We start from the raw sequence: 26,162 nt of genomic DNA on the forward strand, positions 1-26,162 counted from the left end.
TGCATAAACTCCAGCCACTGCTGCTCTGCTGTCTTTCCCACCAGTGTCCCTTTCCAGTCAACTTTGGTCAGTTCCTCTCTCATGCCACTGTAATTTTCTTTACTCCACTGAAATACCGACACATCAGATTTCAGCTTCTCTGTTTCTAATTTCACAGTGAACTCAATCATGTTATGATCACTGTCTCCTAAGGGTTCCTTCACCTCAATCTCTCTAATCACCTCCGGTTCATTACACAATACCCAATCCAGTACAGCCGATCCCCTAGTATGCTCAACAACAAGCTGTTCTAAAAAGCCATCTCGCAGACATTCTACAAATTCTCTCTCTTGAGATCCAGTGCTGACCTGATTTTCCCAATCTACTCGCATGTTAAAATCCCCCACAATTATCATAACACTGCCCTTCTGACAAGCCTTTTCTATTTCCAGTTGTAATTTGTAGTCCACATCCCTGCAGCTGTTTGGAGGCCTATAAATAACTGCCATCAGGGTCCTTTTACCCCTGCTATTTCTTAGCTCAACCCATAAAGATTCTGCACCTTCCGATCCTATATCACCTCTTTCTAATGACTTAATATCATTTCTTACCAATAAAGCCACGCCTGCCCTTCTGCCTACCTCCCTATCCTTCCGATACACTGTGTATCCTTGGACGTTCAGCTCCCAGAGACATGCATCCTTTAGCCAGGTCTCAGTGATGGCCACAATATCATACCTGCTAATCTGTAGCTGTACAACAAGATCATCCACCTTATTCCTTGTGCTGCATGCATTTAAGTACAACACCTTAAGACCAGTATTTGATACTTTTTGCTTTGATTTCACTGCAACTTTATTGCACTGCAACTCATCCCAATGGCTACAAATTTGCCCCATCACCTGCCTGTCTTTCCTCACATCTTTACTCCTCACTATCTTAGATTTATTTCTGTTTTCTCCTTCCTCCGCTCTGTCATTCCGGTTCCCATCCCCCTGCCAAATTAGTTTAAACCCTCCCTAACAGCTCTATTAAACTTTCCCGCCAGGATATTGGTCCCCTTCAGGCTCAGGTGTAACCTGTCCTTTTTGAACAGGTCATACTTACCCCAGAAGAGATCCCAATTATCCAAGAATCTGAAGCCCTGCCCCCTACACCAGTCTCTCAGCCACGCATTCATCTGCCTGATCCGAGTATTCTTGCCCTCGTTAGCACGTGGCACAGGTAGCAATCCTGAGATTACTACCCTGGAGGTCCTGCTTCTCAGCTTTCTTCCTAACTCCTGGAAATCTCTCTTCAGGACCTCCTCCTTTGTCCTATCTATGTCATTGGTACCAACATGTACCAAGACAACTGGATGCTCACCCTCCCCCTTTAGAATATTCAGGACCCGATCCGAGACACCCCGTACCCTGGCACCTGGGAGGCAACACACCATGCGGGTATCTCTGTCAGGCTCACAGAATCTCCTGTCTGTTCCCCTGACTATGGAATCCCCCACGACTACCGCATTTCTCTTCTCCCTCCTTCTCTCCTGCACAACAGCGCCAGGCTCAGTGCCAGAGACCCGGTCACTGTGGGCGTCCCCTGTCAGGTCATCCCCCTCAACTGCATCCAGAACAAGATATTTGTTGCTGAGGGGGACAGTCACAGGTGTGCTCTCCACTATCCGGGCATTTCCCTTCCCTCTCTTGACTGTGACCCAGTTTTCTGACCCCTGTAGCCTAGGGATGACTACCTCCCTGTAGCTCCTGTCTATCACCTCTTCACTTTCTCTGATAAGCAGTAGGTCATCAAGCTGCAGCTCCAGATCTCTAACATGGTCTCTGAAGAACTGCAACTCGGTGCACCTGGCGCAGATGTGGCCATCAGGGAGGCTAGGTATCTCCCAGGATTCCCACTTCTGACACCCTGAACAAAGCACTAACCCTTGCAGCCACTTCTTTAAAAACAGTAAGATGGGATATATTTGGTGGCCATGGGAGGGCAAAACAAAATTACAACTTAAAATGATTTCTCTAGTTTGGATTATTATTTCCCTTCCTTTCACCTAAGAAACCAGTATTAACTAGCTATACACACAAAATGCTGGAGGAACTCAGCAGGCCAGGCAGCATCTATTGAAAAAAAGTACAGTCAACGTTTTGGGCCGAAACCCCTTGGCAGGACTGAAGAAAAAAAGCAGAGGAATAGATTAGAAAGGTGGAGGGAAGGGAAGAGAGAAACCTCAGGTGATAGGTGAAACTTGGAGGGGGAGGGATGAAGCAAAAAGCTAGGAAGTTGATTGGTGAAAGAGACACAAGGCCATGGAAAAAAGAAGAAAGAATGGGGGAGGAGCACCACAGGGAGGTGATGGCTGGTGGAGAGGGACGAATGGACAAGGGAGTCGCTCAGGGAGCAATCCTTGCAAAAAGCAGAAAGTGGTGGGGAGGGAAAGATGGGTTTGGTGGTGGGATCCAGTTGGAGGAGGCGGAAGTTTCAGAGAATTATGTGCTGGACGCGGAGGCTGGTGGGGTGGTAATTGAGGACAGGAGGAACCCTATCCCTGGTAGTGTAGCGGGAGGATGGGGTAAGAGCAGATGTGTGTGAAATGGAAGAGGTGTGGTTGACAGCAGTGTTGATGGTGGAGGAAGGGAAGCGTCTTTCTTTGAAAAAGGAGGACATCTCTTCTGTTCTAGAATGAAAAGCCTCATCCTGAGAGCAGATTTTGTCCATTTGTCTCTCTCCAATTATCTCCCTCCTGGCACTTATCCTTGCAAGAGGAACAAGTGCTTCACCTGCTCCTACACCTCCTCCTCCTCCCTCACTACCATTCAGGACCCCAAACAGTCCTTCCCAGGTGAGGCAACACTTCACCTGTGAGTCTGTTGGGGTCATATACTGTGTTTGTGCTCCCGGTATGGCCTCTTGTATATCATAAGACCATAAGATATCGGAGGAGAAGTAGGCCATTTGGCCCATCGAGTCTGCTCTGCCATTCAATCATGGGCTAATCCAATTCTTCCAGTCATCCCCACTCTCCTGCTTTCACCCAATACCCTTTGATGCCCTTTGATATTGGTGCGACATGACGTACAAACACTTGTAGATTGGGAGGCCGCTTCACCAAGCATCTATGCTCTGTCCGCCAGAACAGACGGGATCACCCAGTGGCCACCCATTTTAATGCACTGCCCATTGTCATTCTGATACGTCCATTCATGGCCTACTGCACTGTTGGGATAAGGCCACATTTAGGTTGGAGGAACAACACCTTATATTCTGTTTGGGTAGCCTCCAATCTGATGGCATGAACATTGATTTCTCAAACTTCCAGTAATGCCTCCACTTCCTCCTTTCACCATTTCCCATCCCCTTGTCCCCCTCTCATGTTATCTCCTTGCCCGTCCATTGCTTCCCTCTGGTGCTCCTCCCCCACCCTTTCTACTTTCATCCATGGCCTACTGGCTCTTTTACCAATCAACTTCCAAGCTCTTTGCTCCATCCCTCCCCCTCCAAGTTTCACCTCTCACCTGGCTTTTCCCTCTCCGCTCCCTCCCCCCCCCCACTTTTCAAATCTACTCCTCAGCTTTTTTTCTCCAGTCCTGCGAAGGGTTTTGGCCTGAGACATCAACTGTACTTTGCTCCATAGATGCTGCCTGGCCTGCTGAGTTCCTCCAGCATTTTGTGTGTGTTGCTCAGATTTCCAGCATCTGCAGACTTTCTCTTGTTTATGAGCTATCTCTTTTGTATATCTATCAGATATAATTTGACATTTTTGTTGATCTATTTTCTTAATCTAATTTCTCTTCTTTATAATCTGTTTCTCAGCATCCTTTACCTACTATACCAAAAGTTTCCTAGTATTCTGGCCTAATACTAAACCTCACAATATTCTGTGTCTTTTGTTTTAATTTGATGCCAATTTTAGCTCTCTTCATTACTCATCAGTTCATTCTTTTTTGAGAAGCTTTCTTTCTCACTATTAGTCATAGTCAAACTTTATTGATCCTGGGGGAAATCGGTTTTCGTTACAGTTGCACCATAATAATAAATAGTAATAGAACCATAAATAGTTAAATAGTAATATGTAAATTACGCCAGTAAATTATGAATAAGTCCAGGACCAGCCTATTGGCTCAGGGTGTCTGACCCTCCAAGGGAGGAGTTGTAAAGTTTGATGGCCACAGGTAGGAATGACTTCCTATGATGCTCTGTGCTGCATCTCGGTGGAATGAGTCTCTGGCTGAATGTACTCCTGTGCCCACCCAGTACATTATGTAGTGGATGGGAGACATTGACCAAGATGGCATGCAACTTAGACGGCATCCTCTTTTCAGACACCACCGTCAGAGAGTCCATTTCCATCCCCACAACATCACTGGCCTTACGAATGAGTTTGTTGATTCTGTTGGTGTCTGCTACCCTCAGCCTGCTGCCCCAGCACACAACAGCAAACATGATAGCACTGGCCACCACAGACTCATAGAACATCCTCAGCATCGTCCGGCAGATGTTAAAGGACCTCAGTCTCCTCAGGAAATACAGACGGCTCTGACCCTTCTTGTAGACAGCCTCAGTGTTCTTTGACCAGTCCAGTTTATTGTCAATTCGTATCCCCAGGTATTTGTAATCCTCCATCATGTCCACCCTGACTCCCTGGATGGAAACAGGGGTCACTGTTACCTTAGTTCTCCTCAGGTCTACTACCAGCTCCTTAGTCTTTTTCACATTAAGCTGCAGATAATTCTGCTCACGCCATGTGACAAAGTTTCCGACCATAGCCCTGTACTCAGCTTCATTTCCCTTGCTGATGCATCCAACTATGGCACAGTCATCCGAAAACTTCTGAAGATGACGTATGGTGAAATGTATAAAATATATTTCAAAATGATGTTCTTGCTGGTTTTCTACCTCTGCACAAACTATATGAAAAGGGCTTTAAAACTGCAGAAAACCTTTCTCACATCAACACTGCTGCATTTAGTTTACTATTTCATAGAAAGATGTTGAGAATCCCTTTTATTATGATGTGAAACTTAATAGGGGACGGATACGTCTAATGGATTCCTGTAGCTATGGATGGAAGAGTGATCGAGCAATGCAGGAAGAATCAACAGGGATTACTCATCCTGGAATGAAACATGGAAGGAGAAGAGCTGAAAAGCAAATTCAGGTATATTGAATAAGCATTATTAAAAAACAAATGTTGCAAAATGTTCTCAGATTTACATTTAATCTTTCAAAGTAGTTATGAAACCATGAACAGGATTATAGTTAAATGCCCGGTTGGTTCTAGATTCATCAATAATATAGACTTTTAGGTGCTTAGCTGTATAGAAGAAAGTTATATTTTTAGACAGGACAGAAAACATAAAACCAGTAAGACCATGTGATACAGGAGCAGCATTAGACCATTTAGTCCATCGAGTCTGCTCAGCATTTGATCACTTTCAAACCCATTCTCCTGCCTTCTCTCCATAACTTTTGATGCCCTTACTAGAGTCGAAAAAACTCAGCTTTAAATATACCCAATGATTTGCCTCCACAGCCATGTGAGGTAATTAATTCCACACATTCACCACCCTCTGGCTAAAGAAATTCTTTCTCATCTCTTTTCTATAAAGGACGGCCTTCGACTCTGAGGCTGTGCCCTCTGGTCTTACACTCTCCCACTATTGAAAATATCCTCTCCACGTTCACTCAATTAGATTATTAGATTAGATTATGAGGACATGCAGTCCTCTTTTATTATCATTTAGTAATGCATGCATTAAGAAATGATACAATGTTCCTCCAGTATGATATCACAGAAACACAAGACAGACAAAAACCACATAATTATAACAGATAGTTACAACAGTGCAAAGCAATACCGTAATTTGATAAAGAACAGACTATGGGCACGTTAAGAAAAAGTCTCAAAGTCTCTTGAAAGTCCCATCATCTCACGCAGACGGTAGAAGGAAGAAAAACACTCCCTGCCATGAACCTCCAGCGCCGCAAACTTGCCGATGCAGCACCCTGGAAGCACCCAACCACAGCCAACTCCTGAATCTGTCCGAAAACTTCGAGCCTCCGACGAGCTCTCCAACACTGAGCACCGAGCACCATCTCTGCCGAGTGCTTCGACCCCGGCCCCGGCCACCAAGCAATAGGCAAAGCTGAGGATTTGGGGCCTTCCCCTCCGGAGATTCTTGATCACTCAGTAGCAGCGACAGCGAAGCGGGCATTTCAGAACTTTCTCCAGATGTTCCTCCGTGCTTCTCATGCCTGTCTCCATCAAATCAGGATTGAACATGGTCCCCTACTCAACAAATACAGATATCATTCTGGAGCAGCCGTGCGCGCTGCGTCGTGCCACTATCTTCTCCTCCCCTATTTAGGCCTATCTAGGCCTTTCTATATTTGTTAGGTTTCAATGAGATCAACCCTCATTCTAAACTCCAGTAAGAACATGCCAACAGCCATCAAAAGCTCCTTTCATTAACCCTTTCATTCTGGGATCATTATTGTATACCTGTATTGGGTATTCACCAATGCCAGCACATCTTTACTTAGATAAAGTGCTCAGATCTGCTCACAATTTTCCAAATCTGGGCTGACCAATACCTTTCAAAGGCCCAACATTACAGCCTTACTTTTATTTTCTAGTCCTCTCAAAATGAACTCTCACATTGCATTTGCCTGCCTCACTACTGTTTCAACCTACAAGTTAACATTTAAGGAATCCTGCACAAGGACTCTCAAGACCATTTGCACCTCTGATAACTGAATTTGCTTCCCGATTACAGAAAATATTCTACGCCTTTATTTCGTCCACTTCCCTACACTATATTCCATCTGCCAGTTCTTTGCCCATTCTCCCAAGCTGTGTAGGTCCTTATTCAGGCTTCCTGCTTTCTCAACACGACCTGCTCCTCCACCTATCTTTATATCAGTAGCAAACTTGGCCATAAAACCATCAATTCTGCTATCTTAGTCATTCTCATGTAGTGTAAAAAGCAGTCCTAACACCGACCCCTGTTGAACACCACTAGTCACCGCTAGCCAACCAAAAAAGGCCCTCTTTATTCCCATTTTTTGCCTTCTGCCAGTCAGCCAATCTTCTGTCCATGCTAGTATTTTTCTTTTAATACCATGGGCTCTTAACTTGTTTAGTAGTCCCATGTGCAGAATCTTGTCAAAGGCTTTTTGAAAATTCAAGTAACAACAGCCATTGACTGTCCTTTGTCTACCCTGCCTGTTATTTCCTCAAAGAATTCCAACAGAATAAGAAATTAGCAAATCAAGGACCTTTTAAACCATGCAAGCAGAATAGAAGCAGTTAGCTTTTAACTGCAGCTAAACTAAAATTTGGATGGCATTCAACTGGAAGAAGAAATTAAATAGAAGGCACTTTTAAACATAGTCCATCTTTTGCTGGAATAGTGAAAGAGGTCAGAACAAGGTACAGAATTGCAGAGGGAAAAGAAACATGATTGAGAACCAAGTTCCAAATCATGGATTAAGTTCTTGCCCCAAAAGTAGAACATTATGGGCACAAGCAGTAATAAATCCTGACAATTTTATGTCTATGACTATGAAAATGACTATGAAATGAAATTTTATGACATCTTGTAAAGGAATAATGATGCTTCCTTTAAACATAACCTTCCACATGTATGATTAATGTTTCCCAAGGGAGTGAGGGGATACCAATCCTAACAGGACAGCTATTGCCAGAGAATTTCAGAATTCATGCATTCTTACACCCAAAATATATCCCAGTTAATACATCTTAAAAGTTATATATTCAGATACTTGTGTCAATGAAGAACTAAAAGTTGTGTGACAATTTATAATCTGACTGAATGATTACTTTACCTACAACCACTGACAGTAACCATGAAAGACACAAGTTTTGAATTTTTCTAATTTCATTTCAAAGTTCAAAGTAAATTTATTATCAAAGTACATATATGTCACCATACACAACATTGAGATTAATCTTCTTGCAGACATACTCAATAAATCCATAATTGAATATAACCAATAATAAAATCAATGAAGGACCACACCAACTTGGGCATTTAAATAGAATACGAGTTGAAGAGTCCTTGAAAGTGAGCCATAGGTTGTGGGAACATTTCAATATAGGGGAAAATGAAGTTATCCCCTCTGGTTCAAGAGCCTGATAGTTGAGGGGTAACAACTGTTTCTCAACCTGAGGCTCCTATACCTTCTTCATATGGTAGCAATGACAAGAGAATATGACCTGGATGGTGGGTGGGGTCCCTGAGGGTGGATACTGTTTTCCTGTGACAACGCTCCTTACAGATATGCTCAATGGTAGGGAGGGCTTTACCTGTGATGGACCAGGCCATATCCACTACTTTTTGTGGGATTTTCATTCAAGAGCATTGGTGTTTCCATACCAGGCTGTACGACATATCTCCACTACACATCTATAGAAGTTTGTCAAAGTTTTTGATGTCATGCTGAATCTTCACAAACTCCTAAGGAAATAGAGGTGTGGCTGTGTTTTCTTTATAATTGCACTCATCTCCTGGGCCCAGGACAGGTCCTCTGAAATAATTACACTGAAGAATTTAACATTGCTGACCCTCTCCACCTCTGATCCTCCAATGAGGACCAGCTCATGGACCTCTCATTTCCTCCTCCTGAAGTCAATAACCAGCTCCTTTGTCTTGTTGACATTGAGTAAAAGGTTGTTGCTATGGCACCACTCAGCTAGATTTTCAATCTCTCTCCTTTATGCTGATTCATCACCACCTTCGATTTGGCCAGTGACGGCGGTGTTGTTAGCAAACTTGAATATGGCATTGGAGCTGTGCTTAGCCACACAATCGTAATTGTAAAGTGAGTAGATCGGGGGCTAAGCACACAGCCTTGTGGTACACCTGTGCTGATGGAAATTATGGAGGTGATGTTCTTGCCAACCTAAACTGACTGGGGCCTGCAAATGAGGAAAATGCGTATCCAGTTGCACAAAGGGGTACTGAGGCCAAGGTCTTGGAGCTTATTGATTAGTTTTGAAGAGATGATGGTATTGAATGTCAAGCTGTAGTTGATAAAGAGCATTCTGATGTATTCATCTTTGCTGTCCAGGTATTTCAGGGTTGAGTGAGGGGCCAATGAGATGGCATCTGCTGTGGACCTGTTACACCTGTAGGCAAATTGGAGAGGATCTAAGTCACTTCTGAGGCAGGAGTTCATAATGTTTCATCACCAACCTCTCAAAATATTTCATCACTGTGGTTGCAAGGGCAACTGGACGATAGTCATCGTCATTGAGGCAGGTTATCACATTCTTCTTAGGCAATGGTAAAAATTTTGCTTGAAGCAGTTGGGTACCTCAGCCTGCTGAAAAATATCAGTGAACTCTCTAGCCAGTTGATCAGCACAGGTCTTTAGTGCTTGGCCATGTACCCTGCCTGGGCCAGATGCATTTCATGGGTTCACCCTTCTATAGGCTGCTCACATATTAGCCTCAGAGACTTCAATCACAGGATCATTGGAGGCTGTGAGAGTTTGTGATGGTTCCTCGATGTTTTGAAGGTCAAGGTGAGCATAGAAGGCATTGATCTCATCTGGAAGCAGAGACCTATTGTCGTTAATGCTTTTTGATTTTACTTTATAAAAGTTGATTGCTTTCAAGCCCTGCCACAATTGTCGAGTATCCTTCGTTTATTCATTTAGTCTGGAATGGCCACTTCGCCAGGGAGATGGATATCGTACCTGAACATCCTGTACTATCTTGGTCATCTGACTTGAATGTCTCTGACCTGGCCTCAGCAGATTGCGGACCTCATGGTTTATTCAATGCTTCTGGTTGGGGAAGACTCTGAATGATTTTGTGGGAACACACTCATCCACAACTGTTTTAATAAAGTCCGTGACAACCATGGTGTATTCATTTAGATCCACAGCTGAGTCCTTAAAAACAGCCCAATCCACCATCTTGAAGCAATCCCACAGCCTCTCCGCTGCCTGCCACTACTACCACTTTGTTCGAATCTCTGGACCTTTACTCTTTAGTCTCTGCCTGTATGCAGGTTGGAGAAGAACAGCCAAGTGATCAGATTTACCAAAATGTGGTCTGGGCAGAGAATGATGGGCAGTCCTTATCTTAGTATAACAGTGGTCTAGTGTGTTGGAACCTCTGGTGCTACAGGTTATGTGCTGATAGTAATGGGCAGGGTTTTCTTCAAACAAGTCTGGTTGAAGTCCCTGACTATGATCTGAAACACATCGGGATGGAATGCTTCTTGCTTGGAGATGGCATCATGCAGTATTTTCAGTGCTTGATAATAGTGGGCCACTGATGGCAAGTAAACTGCTTCGGGCCGAGACCTGGAGAGTCATGAAGAGTCTCATCCCAAAACATCAACTGTTTCTTCATTTCCATAGATGCTGCCTGATCTGCTGAGTTCCTCCAGCATTTTATCTGTGTTCCTTTAGATTTCCAGCATCTGCTGAATTTCTCGTGTTTAAGATTAATTAATTAGTTGTGCCTACTTACTTCCATAAGTAAAATTATTTCATTTGCTGGTAGCAGTCTTCATAAGCATCCTCATAAACTTGCAAAGTTGCAGGATGGCACAATTCTCATTAATTTCTAGCTGTTATGCAAAAGCAATGGACTGTACACACATAGCAAAAGGTGTTTCCTTTACTAATACTGCAAACTGAAAACTTATCACCGTTACACTATTTGGTAATAAATCATCAGCAAAAATAAGACTTCAAGTGACTGAAAATAAAAGATGAAACTATAGTTACTGGAAATCTAAATCAGAATCAGGAAGTGCTGGAAATGCTCAGCAGGTTACACTGCATCTAAAGATTAAAGAAGCTTCTTTTGTCTCCTTCCCAGTTCCGACTAATGGTCTTCAACCTGAAATGTTAACTCTTCCCATACATGTGGCCTGACCTGTATTTCAAATGATATTCTCATGATTTCAAAATATTTTCATTGTACCGTTCAGCCAAATGTAAGGCAGCAGGAAAAATTACAGTTGACTGATCTACTGAGGAAGGAAATATTCAGTCCAGTGAAACTAAAGGGAAAGAAACCAGTTTGGAGTACATAGGAAACAGGCTTTTTCTTTCCAGTCTTACTCATTTCTGTTGTTCCCTGCCTGTTTACGTACTTGTTTAAATGTCTTTTAAACACTGCTGTGGGGTTCTCAGTAATATTAACTGTAATGTTAACTGTTAACTGCTAATTATAAAATGGCTTCTCTGAAGTGTTATAATGAAATGGCTTCTTTGTAACGTTGACTATGAGGTAATGTTCTCCGTAGCTGAAATGTTTGGGTAATAGTTATAGATAACGGAGGAACTAACCAATGGAAGCTATGATATTCTATCTACAGATACATGTGTGGAACCTGGGTCAGTGAGCGGGCTTTTCGGGAGGAGAACCGAAGAGAAAGAACGTGCTGGACGCGCTCTGGTCGACCACTGTGCTTGGTCTCAGGCGGCAGATCGACGAGGTCGGAGGAGATTGAATGGTGGAAAGAAGACCCCGCTAACTGAGCTCCAATGGTTGTGCATGAAGTGGTTGAACTCTGATAAGTTTGGCGCCTTTTACTTTCCTTTTATATTGTACCTCCTTAAATTACATAGTTCCAGTAAGATTTATAAAGTGTAATCTGTAAATCATACATTGTGTGCTCTCTGATATTTTATGTGTGAGTTTGTACCAGGGTGCATTACACAGCAACTACGCAAATGTGAGACACAGTTTGGCAGGCAGACAGGGTTTCCCCTAGACAAACACGAGCCAATAGCCCTGTGCATTACATTTGTAATTCACTCATCCGAGATTGAATTCTGTGGATGCTGTGTGACCACTCTGTTTAAAGTACAGTGGTGATGGTGACAGCTGCATTTCGGCGATGGTGTGCGGCTGAGAGGGTGCCAGCGAGCAAGGCGTGTGTGTTGAGGTGGGTGGAGACTAGTGTACTGGATGATGTGTTACTTCGAGGTTTGAGTACGGTTAAAGCTGTTGAAAAGTGGAAATTGTATCGCGAAACTTTGATTTTGAGGCAGGTACAGACATAGTGTTGGTGCAGACAAGCGAGGACATAGGAGGGGCAGAGTTGCCAGAGGAGACTGGCGTCCCAGGGGAGGTGGGACCATGGCGTCTGCAAATTGACGGGGAGGGAGGGGTCGAAGCTCAGTGAGCTGAGTCGCTGGCAGAGGGGGGAGGAGATCTTAGGGAATGAATTCTTTCGGTACTGGAGGATGAAGGAAAGCACTGGTCAGATTTGGAAAAATTGGTTAGTTCCCGCCCTTCAGCGAAAGGCGAGGGTTCCGAATTGGCATCTGCCATTACCTCCTTGGCGAGAAAGGCAGAGGGATAAGAATTTTCTCTATGATAACACCCACCCCTGAAGTGGAAGAAGATTCTGAGATGTGGATAGAGCAAATGACACAGTTGTTAAGTGAGTGGCAGTGCTCGGATGAGAAAAAACGACAGCGATTTGTTGAAAGTTTGCAGGGAGTGGCAGCTACGGTAGTGCACGGGGTGAGGGATAACCAGCCCGCAGTCACTCTGAAGGATTATCTGGAGGCCTTGGAAAGTGCTTTTGGGTTGACCGGAAACTCCTCGGGGTGTTTCAAAACATGCGTCAGGAGCAGGGTGAGAAGCTCTCCACGTACCCCTTTCGGCTAGAGAGACGACTTGGGGGTCTGCGGCGCTGAGGGGGAGGATCATTCGGGCTGAACGGGTGGATTAGTTAAGGATCGATCAGGTAGTTAGGGGTGCCCAAGCTGAGGACAAGATTGCTTGGAGTGTCCGGCAGTCCTATAAAACGCGCCCTCCTCCGACGTTCATTCAGTTGATCAGAGATGTGAGGGGGGATGAAAACACGTTGAGGCCACGGGAGGACTCTGTCAGTGGGGTGAAATCCTCAGGTGTAGCGCCTGGTGGTGAAGTGAGCAGAGCCGGCTCCACCCAAAAATTGATAAAGGAGGCGGTGGCTGAACTGAAAACAGAGGGGTCGGTAGGCAGGGAACCCCTCCCCCACCCCCAGGGGATGGACAGCGTAGGGGGTCCGCGAGAAGAGGAGTGGCCAGTAGTGTGTGCTATAACTGCGGGAAAGAGGGACATTTTTAGAGAGAATGTGAGTGGCAGGGGGTGTGTTATAACTGTGGGGAAGAGGGCCACCTCCAGTGGGAATGTGAGCAGCAGGGAGCCCCTCGGAGGGGGAGAACCCCGGGCATCCAAGCAGGGAGAGGTGTCGGGAAACTTAGAGGACACCCAGTGAGTGAACGACCTGGTGCCTCTAGGGGAACACGTTCCCAGCGATGTACCAAGGAACCCCTGAAAGCAAAAGACCCGATTCCGGAAGGATTAGTGGGACCCTGATCCAGCGTGTCGCTACGGATAGAGGGAATCTCTGCTAAAGCCACACTCGACACCCGGTCGCAGGTCACGTTTCTATACCGTTCATTTTACAACCAGTATTTAAAGCATTTGCCCATGACCCCATTCAGTGCACTGGAGACTTGGGGCGTCAGTGCTGGGGATTATCCATATGACGGGTGTTTATCAGTGAGACTGGAGTTTTCAGAAGCTGATGTGGGAGTGTCTGAAGTTCTGGAGATGTTAGTGCTGGTTTGTCTGGACCCAGTTGAGACAGGGAGGTGCTTCAATTCTGGTGGGGACCAACACCCCTGTGGTGTGGAGGCTCACGGGGCCTGCCAGGAAGAGACGGGTGAGAATTTTTTTGGAGACCCAGGCTGTGCACCCAATATTTCGAGCTGCTTTTGAGGCAGTGCGAAGCCACCCTGGGCCAGATACTGAATGTAAGCGAGGTAATAAGGCCTGGGGAAGTAGCGAGGGTGATAGGAACCCCCAGATTTCCCGGCGTGCTTGACGGCGAGGCCCTTTCAGTGGACGCCCCGGAAGACCTTGAGGGGGAGTCACGATTTCCGGCTGGGGTGCTGGTGAGGCCCGAAGTGCAGAGGCCCTCGGTGGTACAGGCAAATAGGTTGGCTGTGATTGTCAGGAACACCACAACAAGAGAAATCACCTTTAAGAGAGGGATGCCCCTGGCCCATTTGTTCCCAGTGACTGTAATGTCGAGAGCCCCCGTGAGGCCTGCTGGGGTGGGGGGACGATTGGAAAACAGAGGGAAGCTGACTGCTAAGGCCTTTAACTTTGGGGACTTGCTGGTGCCACCGGGTTGGAAGAAAAGGCTGGTGGAGAAGATGTTGAAGCTGGAAGATGTTTTTTCGCTTGGCGAGTTCGATGTGGATTGTTCCAAGAGCACTCGCCACACCATCCGGGTGACTGAGGACACCCCATTCAGAGAGAGGTCGTGGTGACTGGCCCCTGCAGATGTAGAAGATGTGCACCAGCACCTGTGAAAGTTAAAGGAAGCTGGGATCATCTCTGAATCCCAAAGCCCTTATGCGTCTCCTATAGTAGTGGCCTGGAAGAAGAACGGAAAGGTACGCATGTGTGAGAGCTATAGGACTCTGAACCGGCACACTGTCCCCGACCAGTATACAGTCCTGAGGGTCAAAGACGCGCTACAGACCCGTCGAAGATAGAAGCGGTGACCATGTGGCCAAGGCCCCAGACCGTGAGCGCTCTGCGCTCGTTCTTGGGGTTCTGTGGTTATTATTGGAGATTCGTGAAGGGCTACGTCAAAGTGAGTCACCCCTTGAACCAGCTTCTGCGTGGTTACCCCCCCACCCCGGGCAGAAAAGTAAAAGGGGACGGGAGACTGAAGACTATCTCAACCCGTCGGAGCCCTTTTCAACAGAGGTGGGATGCAAAACATGAGGAGGCTTTTAAATTGCTGAAAGAGTTGCTGACCCAGGCACTAGTGCTGGCTTTTGCAGACCCCCAGCAACCCTATGTACTACACACCGATGCCAGCCGAGAGGGACTGGGGCCGTCTTGTATCATGATCAGGGTGCCGGGTTGAGAACTGTAGTGTTTGTCAGCCGGAGTTTGTTACCCTCCGAGAGAAACTATACCACCCACAAGTTGGAGTTCCTGGCGTTGAAATGGGTGGTGGTGGATAAGCTGAGTGACTATACCTACGGGGCCAAGTTTGAGGTGAGGACGGACAACAACCCTCTTACTTATATCCTGACGTCGATGAAACTGGATGCTACAGGCCATTGGTGGTTGGCGGCCTTGTCGTTATATGATTTCAGCCTGAAGTACCTGCCGGGGAGCCAGAACATCGATGCGGACGTTTTGTCCCGACGGGTGCATGAGGAACTGGAGAGGGACCAGGAGTGGGAGAGCATTCCTGCCTCTGGGGTGTAGGCCATGTGTCAGTTTGCTATCACTGTGAAGGCTGAGGAAAAGGATATGCTGTATCGCGCAGTGGACCCACTGGGGGCTTCTGACGATGCCCTACCCCCAGCTTACTGTGACTTGACTGCTTTGAAGACCAAGCAGCTGCTGGAATTGAGTCCAGGGTAAGTGGCAGCTGCTCAGCGAGATGACCCGGGCATTGGCACCATTTGGTACGCGGTGGAAAAGGGGGATATGGCGTGGGCAGAGAAGACGAAACACGCTTCGGTGCCTCCATTACTGAGGGAATGGCCCCGGTTGAAGTTGAGGAAACAAATTTTATACCGGGTCACGTCACCCCTGCACCGACCACGGTGTTGGCAGTTGGTCCTGCCTGAGAAGTATCGGAAGATTGCGTTGAAGTCACTGCACGATGAGTCTGGACATCTGGGGGTGGAGAAGACCGATGGATTGCTCAAAGACAGGTTTTACTGGCTTCAAATGAAGTCGGAGGTTGAAGAGTACTGCAAGTCGTGCATTCGCTGCATACGGCGGAAGACACTGCCTGTGCAGGCCGCTCCTTTGTCACACTTGCAGACTGCAGGGCCCCTGGACATGGAGTGTATGGATTTTCTGTCCATAGAACCCGATGCCAACAACACGGCGAATGTCTTAGTCATCATGGACCACTACACTAGATATGCTCAGGCTTTTCCGACCAAGGACCAGACGGCGACTACGGTGGCAAAAGTGTTATGGGAGAAGTATTTCGTGCATTATAGCCTTCCCTGGTGGATACATAGTGATCAGGGACGGGACTTTGAGAGTAAGCTCATCTATGAGTTACTGGGCATGCTGGGAGTTGAGAAATCGAGGACACGCCCTATCATCCGCAGGGCAATCCCCAGCCAGAGAGGTTTAATCAGACATTGCTAGACATGCTCGGGAGTCTAGAGATCAGCAAAAAGAGCAGATGGAGCCAACATATTGGGCATCTGGTTCACTGTTACAACTGTACACACAATTAAGCTACTGGGTATTCGCCCTATTATCTGATGTGTGGGCGCGAGGCGAGGTTGCCCATTGACCTCTGTTTCGGGAATGACGCGGGTGACGTGCAGCCGAAGCCTTATCTGAAGTATGTGTCTGATATAAGGAGAAAGCTGAGAAGGGCTTACGAATTGGCTGGGGCAGCCGCCAAGCAGAATCGGGGAAATAAGAGGAGGTATGACCAGAAAGTGAAGTTCTCCCAACTCCTGCTGGGAGACCGAGTCCTCATAAGGAATTTGGGATTACCTGGAAAGCACAAGTTGGCTGATCGCTTGTTGGCCACACCCTATGTGGTGGAAAATCAGATGCCAAACCTACCAGTTTTCTGGATGAGGCCAGAGGACGGGAAGGGGCCTGTCAAGATACTCCATCGGAACCACCTATTGCCCCTGGGCCAAGAGGTGCAGGCAGACCAAGAGCCCAAATTGGAGTTTACACCGAGTACGAGGACTCTGTGGAGGAGCGAGGTGAGGGAAGAGCCCACCGCAAAAGAGACGGGGCCGGGCCTAGCCCTGGAAAGGGATACTGATGAGGATGAGGATTCAGATGTATGGTACATGCTGCCATTCACTAACTCCCCCGTGACGAAGGAAGAGACTCCAGGCCCTTCTCCCACTGTGTCAGGGGAGGTGAGGGGGGCTATTGGTGTACAACAGGAAGTGCAGCTGGACTCTGAAGGAGAGGGAGGGTGGCCCGAACCCGAGGCAGGGGGCTCCGAGTTGCAGAGGGGTTTGAGTGACAGATCACCAGAGGTTTCGCCAGGTAGCCCCAAAGTGTCCCCAGTAGTGGCTGAGCCAGAGGAGCTAGAAGAGGGGGTACGGAGGTCTCAGAGGATTAGGAACCCCCTCGGAGAGGTTGGCCTATGTAGTGCCTGGGGAGCAGGGTGTGATCTCTACTGTTTTGAGGAGTTAGGTCACTGCTTTCTGGACTTGGATAGGGCTGTGTGTTCTGCAGGAAGGGTTGGCGAATTATCTGAATGTCATGAGGGCATGACTTAATTCGGTGGGGGGAGAATGTAGGGTTCTCAGTAATATTAACTGTAATGTTAACTGCTAATTATCAGACATCCCACCTCTCCGGGAACTTCCGGGAGTCTGCCGCATATTAATAGTGGCTCCCTGATGCCCGCAAATTATATACAATATCACGGAAATCAATTTTTTTGACAGCGAGCGAGAGAAAAGCAAGATAGAGCACGAGAGCGACGAGAGAGAGTGCACGCGCGAGAGAGCAAGCGAGCGCGCAAGCGAGGAAGCGAGAAAGAGCGAGTGAGAGCGAAAGCAAGCGAGCACGCGAGCGAGAGAGGGAGAGAGTGAGCGAGCGAGAAAGCAAGCGAGAGAGCGAGCGAGAAAGCAAGCGAGAGCGAAAGCAAGCGAGAGAGGGAGAGAGGGCGACTGAGAGAGAAAGCAACCGAGAGCGCTTGACAGCACGCAAGCGACGAGAGAGAGAGAGAGAGAGAGAGCGCGCGAGCGAGAGCGCACCATTGCAGAGTGTTCCAAAAAAAATATTAAATGTACCTCACCCTAGACTACACTAAAGTGTACCCTTGCCTAATAGGGGTCAAAATAATGACAGTGTTGCTCGCTGCACTGTTTGCAACAGTGACTTTTCTATTGTCCATGGTGGGTTAAGATTGTAAAAGACATGTTGAGGTGAGTTTAACAGGTGTCATTCGTTCATTAGCATAGCTAACGTTATTTAGAACATAGAACAGCACAGCACATTACAGGCCCTTCGGCCCACAATGTTGTGCCAACCCTCAAACCCTGACTCCCACATAACCCCCTAGCTTAAGTTCCTCCATGTATCTGTCTAGTAGTCTCTTAAACTTCACTAGTGTATCTGCCTCCACCACTGACTCAGGCAGTGCATTCCACGCACCAACCACTCTCTGAGTAAAAAACCTTCCTCTAATATCCCCCTTGAACTTCCCACCCCTTACCTTAAAGCCATGTCCTCTTGTACTGAGCAGTGGTGCCCTGGGGAAGAGGTGCTGGCTATCCACTCTATCTATTCCTCTTATTATTTTGTACACCTCTATCATGTCTCCTCTCATCCTCCTTCTCTCCAAAGAGTAAAGCCCTAGCTCCCTTAATCTCTGATCATAATGCATACTCTCTAAACCAGGCAGCATCCTGGTAAATCTCCTCTGTACCCTTTCCAATGCTTCCACATCCTTCCTATAGTGAGGCGACCAGAACTGGACAAAATACTCCAAGTCTGGCCGAACAAGAATTTTATCAAGCTGCAGCATTACATAGCGACTCTTAAACTCTATCCCTCGACTTAAGAAAGCTAACACCCCATAAGCATTCTTAACTACCCTATCTACCTGTGAGGCAACTTTTTTTTAAACTAGCTGGCTAGCTGCTAAGGAGCTACTCTGTTGCAGACATCCCACCTCTCCCGGAAGTCTCCCGCAAACTGATGGTGCTACCTCCCTGAAATGAGTTCTTGCAGGGTGGGATGTCTGAATTATAAAATTGCTTCTCTGAAATGTTATAACGAAATGGCTTCTTTGTAATGTTAACTATGAGGTAATGTTCCCTGCAGCTGAAATGCTTGGGTTATAGTTATAGATAACAGAGAAACTAACCAATGGAAGCTATTTTATTCTATCTGTATGTGTGGGAACCTGGGTCAGTTCGCGGGCTTTTCAGGAGGAGAACCGAACAGGAAGGACGTGCTGGATGCGCTCTGGTCGACCACTGTGGTTGGTCTCAGGCGGCGGGTCGAGGATGTCGAAGGAGATCGAATGGTGGAAAGAAGACCTCATTAATTGAGCTCCAACTGATGTGCACGAAGTGGTTGAACTCTGATTAGGTTGGCGCCTTTTACTTTCCTTTTATATTGTACCTCCTTAAATTACATAGTTCCAGTAAGATTTATAAAGTGTAATCTGTAAATCGTACATTGTGTGCTGTCTGATATTTTATGTGTGAGTTTATACCAGGGTGCATTACACAGCAACTAAACAAATGTGAGACACGGTTTGGCGGGCGGACAGGGTTTCCCCTAGACAAACACGAGCCGATAGCCCTGAGCGTTACACTGCGAGTATATTTGCTTCTATTACCTCTCCTCACAGTGTGTTTCAGGCAACTACCATTCTGTTAAAATATTTGCCTTACAAAACTCCTCAATCTCCTTTAAACTATCCCTCCATCACCATAAACAAATGCCCTCTGGTGTTTGATATTTCTATCCTGGGATAATGACCATCTACCCTACCCATGCTTCTCACAATTTTAGGCACCACTTTCAGGCTGCTCCTCAGCCTCCATTGCTCAAATGAAAACAACACATCTCTATCCAATCTCTTCTTTTCCTTATACACCGCAATCAGGACAAAATCTTTAAGAATTTCTAATGCATCCTCTCCAAAGCCTCCACATCCTTCCTATAGTGTGTTGACCAGAACTGCATACAATATTTTTAAATGAGGCCTAACTAAGGCGCATCATGAATTCCTGAATTTCATATTCAATGACCAGACCAATGAATACAAGCATGCCAAATGCTTTCTTTACGACTTTATTCTCTTTCAGGGAACTATAGATTTGAGTTCCAAGAGCCCTCAGTACATCAGTATTCCTCAGAAACCTGCCACTTTCTCTTGAATTTTACCTCCTAAGAAGCAACACCACACATTTCTCCATCTGTCATATCTCCATTCAAATATTTAACTCCACTTTCATCCAGATAATTTATCACAAAAACAGAGGATCCCAGCACTGATCTGTTGGAATTCTTTGAGTAAGTGACAGGCAGGATAGACAAACGAGAGTTGATGCTTGTTGTTTACCCAGATTATCAGAAGGTCTTTGACAAACTGTTGCACATGAAGATGCTAAACAAGATAAGAGCCCATGGTATTATAGGAAAGATACTAGCATGGGTCGAAGATTGGCTGATTGGCAGAAGGCAAAGAGTGGGAAAAAAGGGGGGATTTCTGGTTGGCTGTTAGTGATGAATGGTGTCTGCAACATTATAATTTAATAATCTGGATGACAGAATTGATGGCTGTATGGCCAAATTTGCAGACGATACAAAGATAGGTGGAGAGGCAGGTATTGCTGAGGAAGCAGGGGATCTGCAGATGCTTTTTGACAGATTAGGAAAATAGTCAAAGGAGTGGAGATGGAATGCGGCATAGGAAAGTGTATAGTCATACACTTTGGTAGAAGAAATAAAAATGTATACTATTTTCTAAATGGGGTGCAAATACAAATTGGGCAGCAACTTCCAGACAGCAAATCTCTCCAATTATTTCACTTCTTTTATGCCTTCTGCTTGTTCTTTTTGTCTTGCTTGTTTTATGGAAACTGTTGGAACCCGTGAATTTGGAACTGTTGGAGTTTGGAACTCGATCGAAGGATCCAACGCTATGCTGTGCTTGGAGAACTGCCTTGTGGAGATCAGAGATGGGGTCCAAAAAGGCCTGAGAACACGAGCTAACTCATGGAAAGCACCAGAGATGAGGCATGGGGACATTAAAGACTTCATCTCAAAGCAGTGAGGAAGGCTGAAGCATCGAGGTGAATGCGGAGGGGTCAGCGATGGCTCCCAACAGAGACGGCCAGCAGCTGTATCGGCGCAATCAGCCCTGAGTCAGCAGACACTCATTATGGAAGGACTGAGTTTGTGTTGCTGCTCTCCTCGTACGCAGACAAAAAGCTGTTTCCCATATTCTGATATTTATCTGTTTATTGGACTGTACTTTATATTGGTTTCCTTCAGTTTTTCAGTGTTTCTTTCTTGTGGATGATTGGCGGGTGGGTGACCTGTTAATTTTTTTGTGTGTAAGTGTTGGGGGTTTGGTGCTATTGTCGCTGTTCTTTTCTGTGAGCGAGGAGAGGATTGTTATGTGTATGGGGTCGGTGATTTGTAATCGTGACTGTTTATTGCCGCAGGAAAGTGGGGGGGGGGTTGATTTCAGGGTCTGCAAGTTCTGTTTCTTTTCCTTTTCATACCGAAGGGGGATAGTTGATATCTTTTCTTTCATCAATATCCTTGATTTTTCTTGTATTTAATGGCGATTTGGAATAGACAAATATCAGAGCATTACTGTACACACATACTTTGACAATAAAACTAAACTTTGAAATACACAAATTGGAAGTGTGAATGGATTTGGGAGTCCTAGTGCAGGACTCCTTAAAGGTTAACTTGCAGCTTCAGTTGGCAGTAAGCAAGACAAATGGAATGTTGAATTGAATTTACTTTATTACATACAGTGGCATGCAAAAGTTTGGGCACCCTTGGTCAAAAAAGGAATACATAGAAACATAGAAAATAGGTGCAGGAGTAGGCCATTTGGCCCTTTGAGCCTGCATCACCATTCAGTATGATCATGTCTGATCATCCAACTCAGAACCCTGTACCAGCCTTCCCTCCATGCCCCCAATCCCTTTAGCCACAAGGGCCATATCCAACTCCCTCTTAAATATAGCCAATGAACTGGCCTCAACTGTTTCTTGTGGCAGAGAATACCACAGATTCACCACTCTCTGTGTGAAGAAGTTTTTCTTCATCTCGGTCCTAAAAGGCTTCCTCTTTATCCTTAAACTGTGATCCCTCGTTCTGGACTTCCCCAACATCGGGAACAATCTTCCTGCATCTAGTCTGTCCAATCCCTTTAGGATTTTATACGTTTCAATAAGATCCCCCCTCAATCTTCCAAATTCCAACGAGTATAAGCCTAGTCGATCCAGTGTTTCCTCATATGAAAGTCCTGCCATCCCAAGAATCAATCTTGTGAACGTTCTTTGTACTCCCTTTATGGCAAGAATGTCTTTCCTCAGATTAGGGGACCAAAACTTCTCACAATACTCCAGGTGTGGTCTCACCAAGGCCTTATACAACTGCAGTAGTACCTCCCTGCTCCTGTACTCGAATCCTCTTGCTATAAATGTCAGCATACCATTCGCCTTTTTCACTGCCTGCTGTACCTACATGCCCACTTTCAATGACTGGTGTATAATGACACCCAGGTCTCGTTGCACCTCCCCTCTTCCTAATCGGCCACCATTCAGATAATAATCTGTTTTCCTGTTTTTGCCACCAAAGTGGATAACCTCACATTTATCCACATTAAATTGCATCTGCCATGAACTTGCCCACTCACCGAACCTGCCCAAGTCACCCTGCATCCTCTTAGCATCCTCCTCACAGCTAACACTGCCCAAAGCTAAAAGGGCTAAAAGGGCCCGAAGCAAAGGTTTGGGCACCCTGCATGGCGATACTAAGTAACACCCCCTCTGGCAAGTATCACAGCTTATAAACGCTTTTTGTAGCCAGCTAAGAGTCTTTCAATTCTTGTTTGGGGGATTTTCTCACATTCTTCCTTGCAAAAGGCTTCTAGTTCTGTGAGATCCTTGGGCCATCTTGCATGCACTGCTCTTTTGAGATCTATCCACAGATTCCCGATGATGTTAGAGGTCAGGGGACTGTGAGGGCCATGGCAGAATCTTCAGCTTGCGCCTCTTGAGGTAGTCCATTGTGGATTTTGAGATGTGTTTAGGTTCATTATCCTGGTGTAGAAGCCATCCTTTTTTCTTCTTCGGCTTTTTTACAGATGATGCGATGTTTACTTCCAGAATTTGCTGGTATTTAATTGAATTCATTCTTCCCTCTACCAGTAAATGTTCCCCGTGCCACTGGCTGCAACACAAGCCCAAAGCATGATCGATCCACCCCGTGCTTAACAGTTGGAGAGGTGTTCTTTCCATGAAATTCTGCACCCTTTTTTCTCCAAACATATCTTTGCTCATTGCGGCCAAAAAGTTCTATTTTATCTTCATCAGTCCACAGGACTTGTTTCCAAAATGCTTCAGGCTTGTTTAGATGTTCCTTTGAACCTTCTGAATAGGGTGTTACTAAGTACTGCCATGCAGGGTGCCCAAACTTTTGCTTCAGGCCCTTTTCCTTTTTTGTTATTTTGAAACTGTAAAAGATGAAAATAAAGAAGTTTTTTTGCTTAAAATAGTAAAGAAATATGTCACCTTTAACTTTATGCCTTTTGGAAATCAGTTCATCTTTTACTCGTTTAGCTATTCACAGTAACAGAAATTTTGATCAGGGGTGTCCAAACTTTTGCATGCCACTGTACATCTTCCACATACATGAGGAGTAAAAATCTTTACGTTACGTCTCTGTCTAAAAGTGCAATGTGCAATTTAAAGTTATTTGTAATAAATGGTATGTACAACAGGACAGGCAATATAACATAGAAATACAATTATATCAGCATGAATTAAGCAGTCCGATAACCTGGTGGAAGAAGCTGTCCTGGAACCTGCTGGTCCTGGCTTTTATGCTGTGGGTAGCAGCTGGAACAGTTTGTGGTTGGGGTGACTCAGGTCCCCAATGATCCTTCGGGCCCTTTTTACACACCTGTCTTTTTAAATATACTGAATAGTGGGAAGTTCACATCCACATATGCGCTGGGCTGTCCGCACCACTGCACCACTCTCTGCATAAGGGAGGTACAGTTTCCATACCAGGCACTGATGCATCCCGTCAGGATGCTCTCAGTTGTGCTCCTGTTAGCATTCATTTCGAGAGGACCAAAATATAAAAAGAAGGATGTAATGCTGAGGCTTTATAAGACACTGGTTAGACTATATTTGGAGTATCGTGAATAGTTTTGGGTCCCTTATCTAAAAAAAAAGACGTGCTGGCATTGGAGAGGATCCAAGGAAGGTTTACAGGAATGACCACAGGAATGACCTGAGGAATGAAAGGTTTAACATTTGAGGAGCATTTGATGGCTCTGGTTCTGTACTTGCTATAGTTTAGAAGAAAGATCTAATTGAAACCTGTTGAATATTGAAAAGGCCTGAACGGAGTGGACATGGAAAGGATGTTTCCAATACTGGAAGAGTCTAGGACCAGTGGGCACAGCTTCAGAATAGAAGGATATTCTAAGTTCAATGTACATTTATTATCAATGTATACATTATACAACCTTGAGATTTGTCTCCTAACAGGCAGCCACGAAACAAGAAACCCCAAAACAAACCCCATATATATAAAAAGAAGTCCGTTTAACACCCAATATGCACAGAATTAAAAAAACTCATCATGTTCATAAAATAAAATAACCCATAAAAAAGATGTTGAATCCCCAATGTGCAATGAAAAAAACATCATGCAAACAGTAACCGCAAGCAAATAGTGTTTCTGAACTGATGTTCGCAAGAGAGTCCCACAGCTTAGTGCAGAGCCGAGTAAACGTCGTGGAGCAGTGATCTTAATTGGCCCATACCTCACCTCTAGCCCCGACACCCTGACCTGTTTGACACCTTGACCTTTTCAATCTGGCCCGGTGCTTGAATCTCCATTTGAACATTAGGTTCTGCTGCTTTGAGCAGCAATCTGGACTGGCCATACCTCACCTCGGGCCTCAACACCCTGACCTTTACAATCTGGCTCGCAACTTAACTCTCTGTATGAAGAGCAGGCTCTGTCGCTTGGATACACTGGACTTCACTGCTTCGATTTAGCCTGTAAATCTTCGCCTGCATGACATGCTCAGTCGTGTCTGACTCCTGGAGCCTGTGGCTTTGATTCGGCCTGTGTCCAATCTCTTATGCTTCTCCAAGTTCTAGGCGATGGGCCTGCTGCCTTGCTTTGCCTTGGTTCTGCCACATTGAATTGCCTCCAAGTCCAAAAGGAAGTTACAGACCATTACTTGCAATGATCTTTTGCCAAAAAAAGTGTAGTTAACAAAGCAGTTATTTGCTATCTTTGTTTCATTAACCACCAGCCAGAAGTTGTAGAGGTTCACCAGTGCCATCTTAAACACGAAGTCTTCCTTCTGCAGAAGGAAGCCCCTTGAGAGCAGAGATGAGGAGGAATTTCTTCAGCCAGAGGGTGGTGAATCTGTGGAATTCATTGCCACAGATGGCTTGGGAGACCATCATTGGATTCACTTAAAGTGAAGTTTGGTAGATTTCTTGATTAGAAAGTGCATCAAAGGTTATGGGAAGATGGCAGGAAAATAGGGTTGAGAGGGTCTGGCAGAGCAGAGTCGATGGGCCAAAACAGCCTAAATCTACTCCAATATATTGGGATCTTATAGAACGCTACTGGTCACATTGAGAGCAACGAGCTTCCACCATTACATTTTGGCTTCTACGACCAAGTCATTGTTCAGTTCAGATCATATGGTGCTCAGGGATAAAAGAGTGTGGACTTTATTTGTGTAAATTTTCTGTCAATTATTGCAAGCAACATCCACCAGCAAAGGAACTGCGATAATTGCTCAAATGAGAAAAAACCCAAGCCAGCAAGAAAATTACTAAGTGTTTTATCTATGTATCTCTGGACATAGGACTTAGAGTCCTGTTCAGGTGGCACAGATGTGTCAATAAACCTTACATACGTGGAATTATTGTTGGCACTACTAAACCTTAGACTTAAACAGTTACCCAGTGCTCCACAATAGAGTTAATGAATTGACATGCCCCATTCCTTTGACATCTCAAAAATAATCCAGCATAAAAATACCCCAGGAAACCAGAGCTTTTGAAGGTCAATTATTTTATAGTATGAAATTATGTGGTACAAAATTTTTGCCACTTAGGAACAGTGCATCAGTCATGTTACAATGAGCGGTGTCAAAGGAATCCACCAGTGTTTCTATTTTTCATGATTTTGACATGTAACTAAAGTCCAAAATTAAGCAGTTTTGTCATTCATCTACTGCATCCGCAGTCAAATGCAAGGCTCTGCTGACTGGTTGATGTACTTTGTATTTGTTTCACTAGCAAACATTTATATTATCATTAAAGTGTCAATAGGCGAAACATCTGTTAACAGTTGTAAGTAAATACAGCTCAAGATTTAGTTGCATAATGTGCAAGGAGCAAGGTGTCAA

The 26,162-nt window shown here is 45.4% G+C and overlaps 1 protein-coding gene across 3 annotated transcripts in view; it reads right to left on the reverse strand.

Annotated features, from left to right (window-relative positions):
* mipol1 (mirror-image polydactyly 1) overlaps positions 1-26,162 on the reverse strand; it is a 406,015-nt gene that overhangs the window by 175,219 nt on the left and 204,634 nt on the right. The gene's annotated exons all lie outside the window — the stretch shown is intronic.

This window comes from Mobula birostris, chromosome 1 (assembly GCF_030028105.1).
Source record: "Mobula birostris isolate sMobBir1 chromosome 1, sMobBir1.hap1, whole genome shotgun sequence".
NCBI lineage: Eukaryota > Metazoa > Chordata > Chondrichthyes > Myliobatiformes > Myliobatidae > Mobula > Mobula birostris.